Source organism: Chiloscyllium plagiosum, chromosome 12, assembly GCF_004010195.1.
Source record: "Chiloscyllium plagiosum isolate BGI_BamShark_2017 chromosome 12, ASM401019v2, whole genome shotgun sequence".
NCBI classification, from domain to species: domain Eukaryota; kingdom Metazoa; phylum Chordata; class Chondrichthyes; order Orectolobiformes; family Hemiscylliidae; genus Chiloscyllium; species Chiloscyllium plagiosum.
This window is the reverse complement of record NC_057721.1, coordinates 5207839-5218745: the sequence shown is the minus strand read 5'-3', so window position 1 is coordinate 5218745 and position 10907 is coordinate 5207839. Positions and strand designations below refer to the sequence as shown.

Genomic DNA, 10907 nt, shown 5'->3' with positions numbered 1-10907 from the left:
ACAACACGTTTTTCAACTAGGAAGGAGACCAGAATTGCACGCAATATTCCAACAGTGGCCTAACCAATGTCCTGTACAGCCGCAACTTGACCTCCCAACTCCTGTACTCAATACTCTGACCAATAAAGCAAAGCATACCAAATGCCTTCTTCACTATACAACTCAAACTTACTAACTTTACCTCTTATTTCGCATCCATATCATTTATGTAAATGACAAAAAGTAGAGGACCCAGCACCGATCATTGTGGCACTCCACTGGTCACAGGCCTCCAGTCTGAAAACCAACCCTCCACTACCACCCCCTGTCTTCTACCTTTGAGCCAGTTCTGTATACAAATGGTTCGTTCTACCTGTCTTCCGTGAGATCTAACCTTGCTAACCAAGGGAACCTTGTTGAATGCCTTACTGAAGTCCATATAGATCACATCCACTGCTCTGCCCTCATCAATCCTCTTTGTTACTTCTTCAAAAAACTCAATCAAGATTGTGAGACATGATTTCCCACGCACAAAGAGTCCCTTTGTCAGTTGCATTGGTAGTTCAGTGGTAGAATTCTTGCCTGCCATGCAGGTGGCCTGGGTTCAATTCCTAGCCAATGCAAATTTGTAATCATTGATAGTCACAGGTGAGGTGCCAGGAGACTGCAGGTTGGCTAACGTGGTGCCACTGTTTAAGAAGGGTGGTATGGACAATTCAGGGAACAATAGACCTGTGAGCTTGATGTCGATGGTGGTCAAGTTGTTGGAGGGAATCCTGAGGGACAGGATGCACATATTTTGGGCTTTCCAAATTTTCCTTCTCTAGATGCATACAGGAAGAAACTACTTACTATCCTTTCCTCTAGTGCGAGGAAAAACATTTTACTAAGTTGGGTATCGGAATGTCACCCAGGACTTTCAAATTGGCATAGGATAGTTTAGGAATATATTCCCCTGGACTTCCTCATGAATATGGTGCACCAAAAAACGGAATTATTTTATAGAACCTGGCGGCCCTTTTTGAACTACAACCGATGCAGATATATCGGCCTTACTGTTTAGGGCCTTTGTTTAGCCATGAGGATGATGTTTGTTGGTTTGGGGGCCCCTAAGAGGAAAAATCCCATATAAATACAGGAGTTATTATGATTTGATATAATTTTATTTCGAATGCGTATTTATTTATTTACCTTCTTTTTTCCCCTTTTTTTGTTGACAGTAATGTACGATACTGTGGTCTTTCTTTTATATATAGAGTCTTCTTTCTTATATCGTATTTTGTATTTTAGCAGTTTGCAGAGTAGATTAGTAGTTAGTTTTCTTAATTTTATATTGGTGCTGATATTATACTGTATTATACTGGTTACACTGTTTTGTATTGATTTTGTAATTTTGTAAAAAAAAAATCTTTTTCTTTTCAATAAAAATATTTACAAAAAAGGCCTCATCTATAACTCATGGTGAACATGTCGCAGACCCGGTTAGAGAAGTGCCTCTGCAGAGTATCAGGCGTCGGGTGACAATATCCTGCAGGAGTGCTCCCAAGTCAGGGCTCAAATGGGTAGTAGAATTTCTTTGAGTAAAGTTTAGGGTGGACATGAGGAAACTTTATAAGAAAGGCACAAATAGCTCAAAGTAAAGGGCTTCCAGCTCAGGATAAATGACACTGTTGTAGCAAGCAGTGAGCACATTTACAGTTAGAGAAATCAAGGGCTGCAGAAGCAGCTCAAAACCCAGGTCTCAGCATGCAAAACCTGAATAAGAGCAATTAAGGGGACATGTTTATAACCTAGATAGAGAAAGTCGAATGGAAGAAGAAGGCTAGGAGACTTCATTAAAGCTGCAGAAAAAGCACGGAGCCCACTATTAAAACTGCAGTAGAGGTGGGAAATGCTAACTGAAACTGCAGACAGCTGGGATCATTTGGGGAAAACTGTGAAAGAAGCACGAATTATTACTAGAGCTGCAAACAAGACAAATCAGCCAGGAAAAAGCTTATAATTAAAACAGGCATTATTAATAAAGCCACAGGTAACAGGATTCTTTCAGTAAAAGTATGACAGAGACAGGAATAATTTATTTCAGCCATAAAGAGTGTGTTTCATCTGTTAAACTGATGAAAGAAACCATAATCTCCATTTCACCAGTGAAAGGCTGGAATCTCCATTTTAGCCACAGAATGTAGGAATCCACTATTTTCACCGTAAAATGTGGGGAAACCCTCCAGGACAGCAGCACATAACAACAGCTGTTTATTGCAAATTCAAAAGCTTTTTAAACAAGAAAAATAAATAATTTCATTAAGCTTCAGAAATGACACTGCCAAGAAATTTAATTTCAGAGATGGGCCAAAGATACAGAGTTGGGCATCTTGAAGAAAACAATTCTCATGATGCAGAATAGTTTCCAAATCAGATGATAAATCAAAAGTTGAACAAGTAATATGCAATTTTGCACTTTTCCATAAATAACTGGGAGTATAGCAAAATAAGCAACAGTTACTTTTGAAGTACTGAAAGTCTTTGACAATTATTTTAGTTTCAGATTAAATAGAACTTTTGATAGGAAAGATATAATGTTGAGGGAAATCCATAGTTGATTCCATTGATGATATCCACTGTTAGCGGACAAATGCAACTGTGGTGATTTAAAGTCAGAGTTCATAAGAGACAGAATCATTGTTGGAATTTCTAGTGATGTTTTGATGACTAACTGCAGTGAAAGGATCATGACTCTTGAGAAAGCTATGCAGATGGTGAGTGAAGACAAAGTCTGGAAATTGCCCTGATCAACCCTAATACGGGAAGATGAAGCCAACTTTGAGAGGTCAGCAGGGACAATTTAGTTCATTGGGTGCAAGGTGACAAAGATGCATGAGGAACATTAACAGTGAGTAGGACAGATACGAGATACTAAAGGTCCTTGACATTACTGCAGAGCAAGAAAACTCACAGACACTGCAGCGTCCAGCTATTTAAAAACACTTTGTCCATAAAAACTTTTGTAGGGATTGTAACAAGTCAGCAGGTCGACTTCATAGAATGTGAGTTCCCTGATTAGGGCTGTTAATCTGGTCCAATCAGGGAGCTCTGGCTGACAGATATAAACAGGAGTGCCAACGGTTCTGTTCACCCCGAGAGCTGGTTCTGAGGGAGCTGCATCAGTCCAGGACTCTCCATGTGTAAATAATAGGTGACTTGGTGATGGGATACCAGCCTCTGTGGAATTATTTTGCAATATTCACTTATAGAAAATGTGCAAAATGGCACAGTAGCATAAAAACAGGAAGTCAGGTAAATACTCTTACAAAGAGGTGAATGAAGTAGAACAATCAACAATAGATAAAAAGCCTAAAGTATTGTAGGACAAGTAGGTGATCAAGGCCTAGCCTTTCGGTAAGAGGATATACAGTATATGTCAATGAGCTTCTCACTAATTTCAAGCCTGATACTGGAATGAGTGTCACTGTTTTCTCAATGAGTGACCCATGGTTGTAAAACACACTTTTTACAACTGACCACAGTGCAATGACATGGTCCAGGAGGTATACCATTCAAGGTTAAAGGGATGCTACAAGCAACTCTCCAACAGATGATAATAGAAAACATTAATGTACTTCACAATCAAGAACTGTCAATCTTCAAATGACAGGAGTTAAACTAGTTAAGTCAAGAATCATGTGGGCCAGAGACTGTCAGTCATAGAATCACAAGTTACGGAATGTTTGGCGATGGAACGACCAGTCAAGGAACAGCCGGTAAGAGATTTCATAGGGATCAGACACAGGCAATGAATCGCACGGAGAAGATAGAAGCAATTGAGGTTTACTCTGTGTGTTTAAGAAATTTGCCTCATCCTGTCAGCAAGATGTGACAATATAGCAAGCAAGAAGCAATCTCAAAGAGCAGCTCTAAGGGAGTGAACATGGCAATGCCGAGGTGGGCGGGTGAACACAGCAGGGCTGGGGGGAGTGGATTATGGCAGTGCTGAGGGTGTGGAACACAGCAGTCTCTCCAACAGTTCAGTTGTTTGAACTAGGATGGAGGAGGTGTGGATCAATCAGCACACTGGAGTGAACAGTCCCCACATTTCCACGCAGCTTTCCCAGCAGATGGCAAACAAAAAAGTGCACTGCCACAGACTGACAATGTGGATTCAACCCCTAGCCTATGAGCAGACATGGCCCATGATGTCAGCTGACCGTGACAGGCAACACAAGTTGTCCGTTTGAGCATGTGTTGCTGATGGCACTGGGCTGCAGATGAGGAGGTCCATGAGGTTAGGGGCATGGGGGAGGTGGGGGTGAAGGCTGTGGCCGAGCCCAGTGAAATCTGTGGGCTAAATCTCCTCGGGCAGCCCACCTCTACCAAAAAAGTTCACTTCCTTCCCTCTCTGTTTGGACTGGGTCCCTTCCTGGAGCTGGAGACCACACCCAGTGTCCAACACTGTAACCACATAGCTCGCAAGACCAGTGACGTTACCTATGTTTTTGTAGATGTGTCCAGTTTGCTCCACCTACTAGTGGCAGTCACAAGAAACACTCTCCTTGATAACCATTTCCAACAATGCAACAAAGGCTGAGACAATGGTGGTGCAGTGGTAATATCAGTAGCAAATAATCCTGAGGCCCAGGTTAATGCATTGAGACCCTGGGCTCGAATCCTATTGTGGCAGCTGGTGTTGCTCAAATTAAACAATTTTGTTTAAAAAATCTGGATTAGGACACTCATCTCAGCCCTGGTAGCCATTAAACTATCATTGGTTGTAATGAGGATCCATCCAGTTCCTTCCTTTAGGAAACCTGTCAATCTTTTAGTTTAGAATCAGAGAAGCCCCACAGTGTGCAAGTAGGCCTTTCAGCCCATTGAGTCCTCACCGACCCTCCCAAAAGCATCCCACCCGTACCCTTTCCCTGTAACCCTGCATTTCCCATGGCTAATCCATCTGACCTGCACATCTTTGGACTGTGGGAGGAAGCCAGAGCACCCTGAGGAAACCCACACAGACACGGGGAGGATGTGTAAACTCCACACAAGGTGGAATCAAACCTTGGTCTCTGGTGCTGTGAGACGGTAGTGCTAACCACTCCCACAGCAACGAGCCTGGCTCCTAACTGTCCACTGAAATGGGCCACTTAGGGAAGGCCATGAAAGAATAAGCTTAAATCCCATGAAAGAGTTGATGTAAAAGTGAAGAAAATGGTGGTAATGTTTCTTCATTCGGGAATGCATTCATGCTCCTGGGAGGATGAAAATAAATCAGCAATGAAATGGTTAAATAAAATTGCAAGTGTTTTAACGCTTGCAAGCCGTCCGGATCAGATGGAACCCATCCAAATACGATTAAGAAAATGAGGGGTAGAAGTCTTAAGTGGTGTTTTTTTTGTTTCCACAGCTCATTGAACTGAAAGGTGGTAATAGGAAACGCAAAAAGAGGCTAATGTTCCAAGTTCAGGTCAGACGAATCGTGCAAGAAATTGCAGGTCTGATATTTTGATGTGAAGTGGAGGAAAAATATTGGAGTCTGTCACATGGCCAAGCATTCATGTCTGTTTTATGGGAGTGCGCTTGAAGAGGGAGACTCAAAACCAGGTGCCACAACTAGGGGTCACTGGAGAAGATGTGGCAGAGACTTACAAGATAACCCCAGAACTGAGAGACTGTAGTTAACAGAGGACATCAAAGAGGCTGATGGGGTGCGGAGGGAGGGAAGAGGGTAGACTTTTTTAAGATTCGGAAAGGAGAAGGTGTTTTCACTCACAGTCGGAACTAAAGTGAGCCCCTAACCCATTTCCATCTTTCAATATTGTCATGGCACCACCACCTTCATGAGGGCAACGAGGGACAGGCAATAAGTATTGCCAGCCAGCAACGCCAACATCCCACAAATGAATTTAAAAAATACAACACTCCCTCACAATCCAGTGAGGTATCCTGACTCCATCTTGCTCCCATCTCCCAGATGACAACATTCTGCAGATCTGAAGCCCTTCAAACTGAGGGCTGCCAAGCCAGTACGTTTCCAGCCCTCTGACTCCAAGTAAAGTAGTTGTGAGGAAGGGAATGAACCGGCGGAATAAAATCAAGTAAAGGCTAACAACCGATAGAAGAGGCATAATTGGCTCACCTTGAGTATTAGAGTAGCCCAGGGCTTAAGGTGGTGCCCTCTATTCTGAGCCAGGAGACACGTGCTCAAGTCCAACCTGCTCCAGAGGTGAGTCACAGCATCTCGAGTGGCCAACATTAACCCCAGAAACAGCTCCTGCTGTCACTGCCGCTCACACCCAGGGGAATTTCCAAGTGACCTTGACGAATCACAAAATGCAGATTTTTGTTGATAAAGCAGGCCGCGTGCACTTGAAAGAAAGTTAAACAATTCAAGAGACTTCGAATTCGACAGGGGGATGGTAACTTGTCCTCAGAATTTACCTCCTGAAAGCAATCACCCTGTATCAGGACCAAACGGTCACAACGATAAAAAAATATTGCGTAGAACGGCAAGTGGAAAAACGTTCGGAATACTTGGAAATCCGGCATGGAATGCTGGATAAAGAACTAGAGAGGCCACAGCAGGAAAGTGGTGTCCTTCAGTTTTGCGGTTAAAACGGGGCTTTGTGGTTTTTCTTCCTGTGACCTTCTAAATGAAGGTCCTTGGCGATCCTGAAAGGAGATGGCCACACCTTCAATCACCATCCTCTTAAAAATCTGAAAGTAGCCACTGTGGAGATCGTGTCTCAGATAGCAACACGGACTGACGCTGTTTAGGGGCAAAGTGACAGTGGCATGCCTTGAAATCACAGTTAACTCTTCCCACTCAATGCTCTTCTTATTGAATCCCAACAAGTGTGGAAACAGATCATTAGGCCCAACAGGTCCACACGAAGAGTATCCCACCCAGACCCATTCCCCATGTTATTATTATACTACATTTCCCATGACTAATGCATCCAGCCTACACATCCCTGAACACTACGGGCAATTTAGCATGGCCATTCCACCTAACCTTTGGACTGTGGGAGGAAGCCAGAGCACCAAGAGGAAACCTACGCATACACAGGGAGAATGTGCAAACTCCACACAGACAGTCACCCGAGGCTGGAACTGAACTTGGGTCCCCTGGCGCCATGAGGCAGCAGCGCTAACCACTGAACCATGAGGTGCATGGTGGGGGAGAAATGCAATTAAGGGCACTGTCATTTACACTGGGTGCCTGAAATGCATTTCTGACGTCCAAATGTTTGAAATCTTTCAGACCTTCATTATATTCTTGAGGAGCTCATTAACAAACTGATTAAGCCATTGTCCGCGGTGTACCATAAGGTTCGACTCCACACACACGTACACAAACATTACGGCAGGTGCTCTCGCCCAGTGCTGAAGGAGTGCCACACTGTCAGAGGTGCTGACTTTTGAATGGGCCATTAAACCAAGACCCCATCAGTTGAGTGCAAAGATCCCACTGGGTCCCTTGCACATTTGGCAAATGAGATTCCTCCATGATGTGAAGGCATGGATAGGTTGGGCTGAATGGCCTGTTTCCATGCTGTAGACCTCTCAAATCTCATAGGCTGTGAGGTGATTTGGACTTCCTGAGTTCCTAAAAGCACTATATAAATTCCAACCCTTTCTTTCTTTGCCCTTTTCCCTTTCACTGCTGCAGTTTTGTATAAGTGGAACCTTACCACTATAGTCTGCCTGAAAGCAGTTCAGCATATTATTTTCAGAGGACCGTGTGCTGTTAGAATATCGTTACACAGTACTTTCATTTTTAGATTCCAGGCTCACTTTACCACTGACTTTAAGTGTCCGAGGTGAAATGAGGATGGATAGTTTCAGCTACGTTGTCATTTTCTCGTGTGTGTGGGACTATGATCCCAGCAGCTGACCTCTCTTATGTCCAAATGGTCATTGTCGATATGTTAGCCTGGACAAGGAGTAAGTTTCCAAAACCTTCACATCTGTAAAAGTTGGCCTGGATGCTGTTATCATAACACAACTCTGGACTGAATGCTCTGGACCGCATCAGAAATCACCGGGTTCTAGCTGGGAGATCAAGATAACCAACATGAGCCTGAGCTGGTCGAGCTGGTGTAATGGTGGTTGGACTCACCTGAGATCAATCTGTGCCAGAAGGAACAAGGAAAGGCTGAGTCAGAACTGAGCTTAAGTAGGCACCAAACAATTTGTCTGGACTGTCTTGACGGGTAGGACCGTCTCATTGTGATAGCCAGGGTCTTTGAAGCAAAGACAGTCCAGAGGTCTGAAAGGGTTATTGCTGAGCAGGCCCATAAGCACTGCCAAGTATGATGACATCATGGGCAGCTGAGGGTAGAACAGCATTGAGTCTTGAAGGATTGAGGTCCAACATCTGATGGTCATTGAGGTCTCTGGAACAATGGCTGCCAGCTCAATGTCACTAGCTGTTAACATCAAGTTAACTGTCCTTTGTTAATAACAAGACAGGGTAGTCCAGGAAGTGGATTTCTTGAATCCCTACGATGTGAAACAGGATATTCAGCCCATAAAGTCCTTGCCGACCCTCCAAAGAACAACCCACCCAGACCCCATCCCCCATAGCTAATCCACCTAGCCTGCATATCCCTGAATACATGTGGGCAATTTAGCATGGTATATAAACCACTGGATTGTAGGAGGAGACCCACACAGGTACGGGGAGAGTGTGCAAACTCCACACGGACAGGCGCCCAAGGCTGGAATCGAACCCAGGTCCTTGGTGCTGCGAGGTAGCAGTGCTAACCACTGAGCCGCCGTGTCGCCTATTTCTTCAACCCCAGTGGATCACTCTGGTCATTCCCTGCACTGGAAGAGGTACAGTGTAATGAGCTGGCAAGATCATCGAATAGACCCCACACCTCTGGGTAGCCTCAATCACCATCCCTTTTAGTTCAAGCCTTCAAAACAGTACACCATGGGAGGCAATCAGTATCATTCTTTTCCAGTGATTTAGTCAAGTTGTGTGTTGATGGTGCAGTCACATTATGTACAGGTTCAAAGTTTCTAGGTCAATCTCACTGGTGCTCAGTAAGGGTGAGGTAATCTCACCTCCTTTTATGGTAACCTCACCCTCCCCTCCCCTCCACCCTCACCCTTCTGAGGGGCAGTGAAAGAATTGGAAAGAGTTCAAATGAGGGAATTGAGATGTATAGCTTATGTTCCTGAAATAACTTTGAATGGATCAAAAATTATCGAACAGAAATAAAGTGCCATTTAGCTTTCAACGCCTTGTTTAATGCACCACTGGGGGAGTGACATGAAGGATAGGTGTCTGGAGTGTGGGAATCGATCAGCCAACGTTCCACCAATCTCCAAAAGCTCACCTTTACAGGGTATCCGTAAAATGAAGAGAAAGCTGTGGCACTGTGTGCACCCCTCCTCATAGAGTCATAGAGATGTACAGCATGGAAACAGATCCTTCAGTCCAACCTGTCCATGCCGACCAGATGTCCCAACCCAATCTAGTCCCACCTGCCAACACCCGGCCCATATCGCTCCAAACCCTTCCTATTCATATACCCAACCAGATGCCTTTTAAATGTTGCAATCATACTAGCTTACACCACTTCCTCTGGCAGCTCATTCCCCACAAATACCACCCTCTGTGTGAAAACGTTGCCCCATAGGTGTCTTTTATATCTTTCCCTTCCCATCTTAAACCTATGCTTTCTAGTTCTGGATTCCCCTACCCCAGGGAAAAGATCTTGTCTATTTATCCTATCCATGCCTCGCATGACTTTATAAACTTCTATAAGGTCACCCCTCACCCTCTGCCGCTCCAGGGAAAACAGCCCCAGCCTGTTCAACCTCTCCCCATAGCTCAAATCCTCCAACCCTGGCAACATCTTTCTAAATCTTTTATGAACCCTTTCAACTTTCATAACATAGGAAGGAGACAAGAATTGCACGCAATATTCCAAAAATGGCCTAACCAATGTCCTGCACAGCTGCAACATGACCTCCTAACTCCTGTATTCAGTACTCTGATCAATAAAGGAAAACATAGCAAATACATTCTTCACAATCCTATCTACCTGAGAGTCCACTTTCAAGGAACTATGAACCATTCTAACCCCCTCCTACCCCAATTCGCCACGGGTCCTACTCACTACATCCCCTGGCGAGGCTGTCTTGCTTTGGTGAGTTTTATAGCTTGCATCGTGGAAACGTTCAACTAATTTGCTGCTGGAACTTGGCATTGAGCTTGTAGCCTGGAGGAGTTGAAGTACTTACCGACATTTGACACTCTCTGGTTAGTCATGTGACCTCGCTGTGTCCTTCATGAGCAAATGATAAAGTAATGGCTACAAACGCATTCTACATTTCAATCAGGATCTGACTGGACTTGGTGTTGGAATAATCTAAACTGTGCACAAATATCAATGTAAAATCAATGCTTAGAGTCATAGAGTCACAGAGATGTATAGCACGGAAACAAATCCTTTGATCCAACTCGCCCATACTGACCAGATACCCTCACCTAATCTAGACCCAGTTGCCAGCACTTGGCCCACATCCCTCTAAACCCTTCCTATTCAAAAACTTATCCAAGTGCCTTTTAAATGTTGTAATTGTACTAGCCTCCACCACTTCCTTTGGCAGCTCATTCCACACACGCACCACCTTCTGCGTGAAAAAGTTGTCCCTTAGGTCCCTTTTAAATGTTTCCCCTCTCACCTTAAACCTATGCCCTCTAGTTTTGGATGTCCCCTCCCCTGGGAAAAGACCTTGTCTATTTATCCTATCCATGCCCTTCTTGATTTTATAAACCTTCATAAGGTCACCCCTCAGCCTCCGATGCTCCAGGGAAAACAACCCCAGCCTGTTCACCCTCTCCCCATAGCTCAAATCCTCCAACCCTGGAAACATCCTTGTAAATTTTTTCTGAATCCTTTCAAGTTTCACAACATCCT

At 44.2% G+C, this 10907-nt stretch overlaps 1 non-coding gene across 1 annotated transcript; it reads left to right on the top strand.

Moving 5' to 3' along the window:
* Nucleotides 1–531: 531 nt before the first annotated feature.
* On the top strand, nucleotides 532–602 carry trnag-gcc. The gene has a single exon. It is a non-coding gene; the product is annotated as a tRNA-Gly (tRNA).
* Nucleotides 603–10907: the final 10305 nt, after the last annotated feature.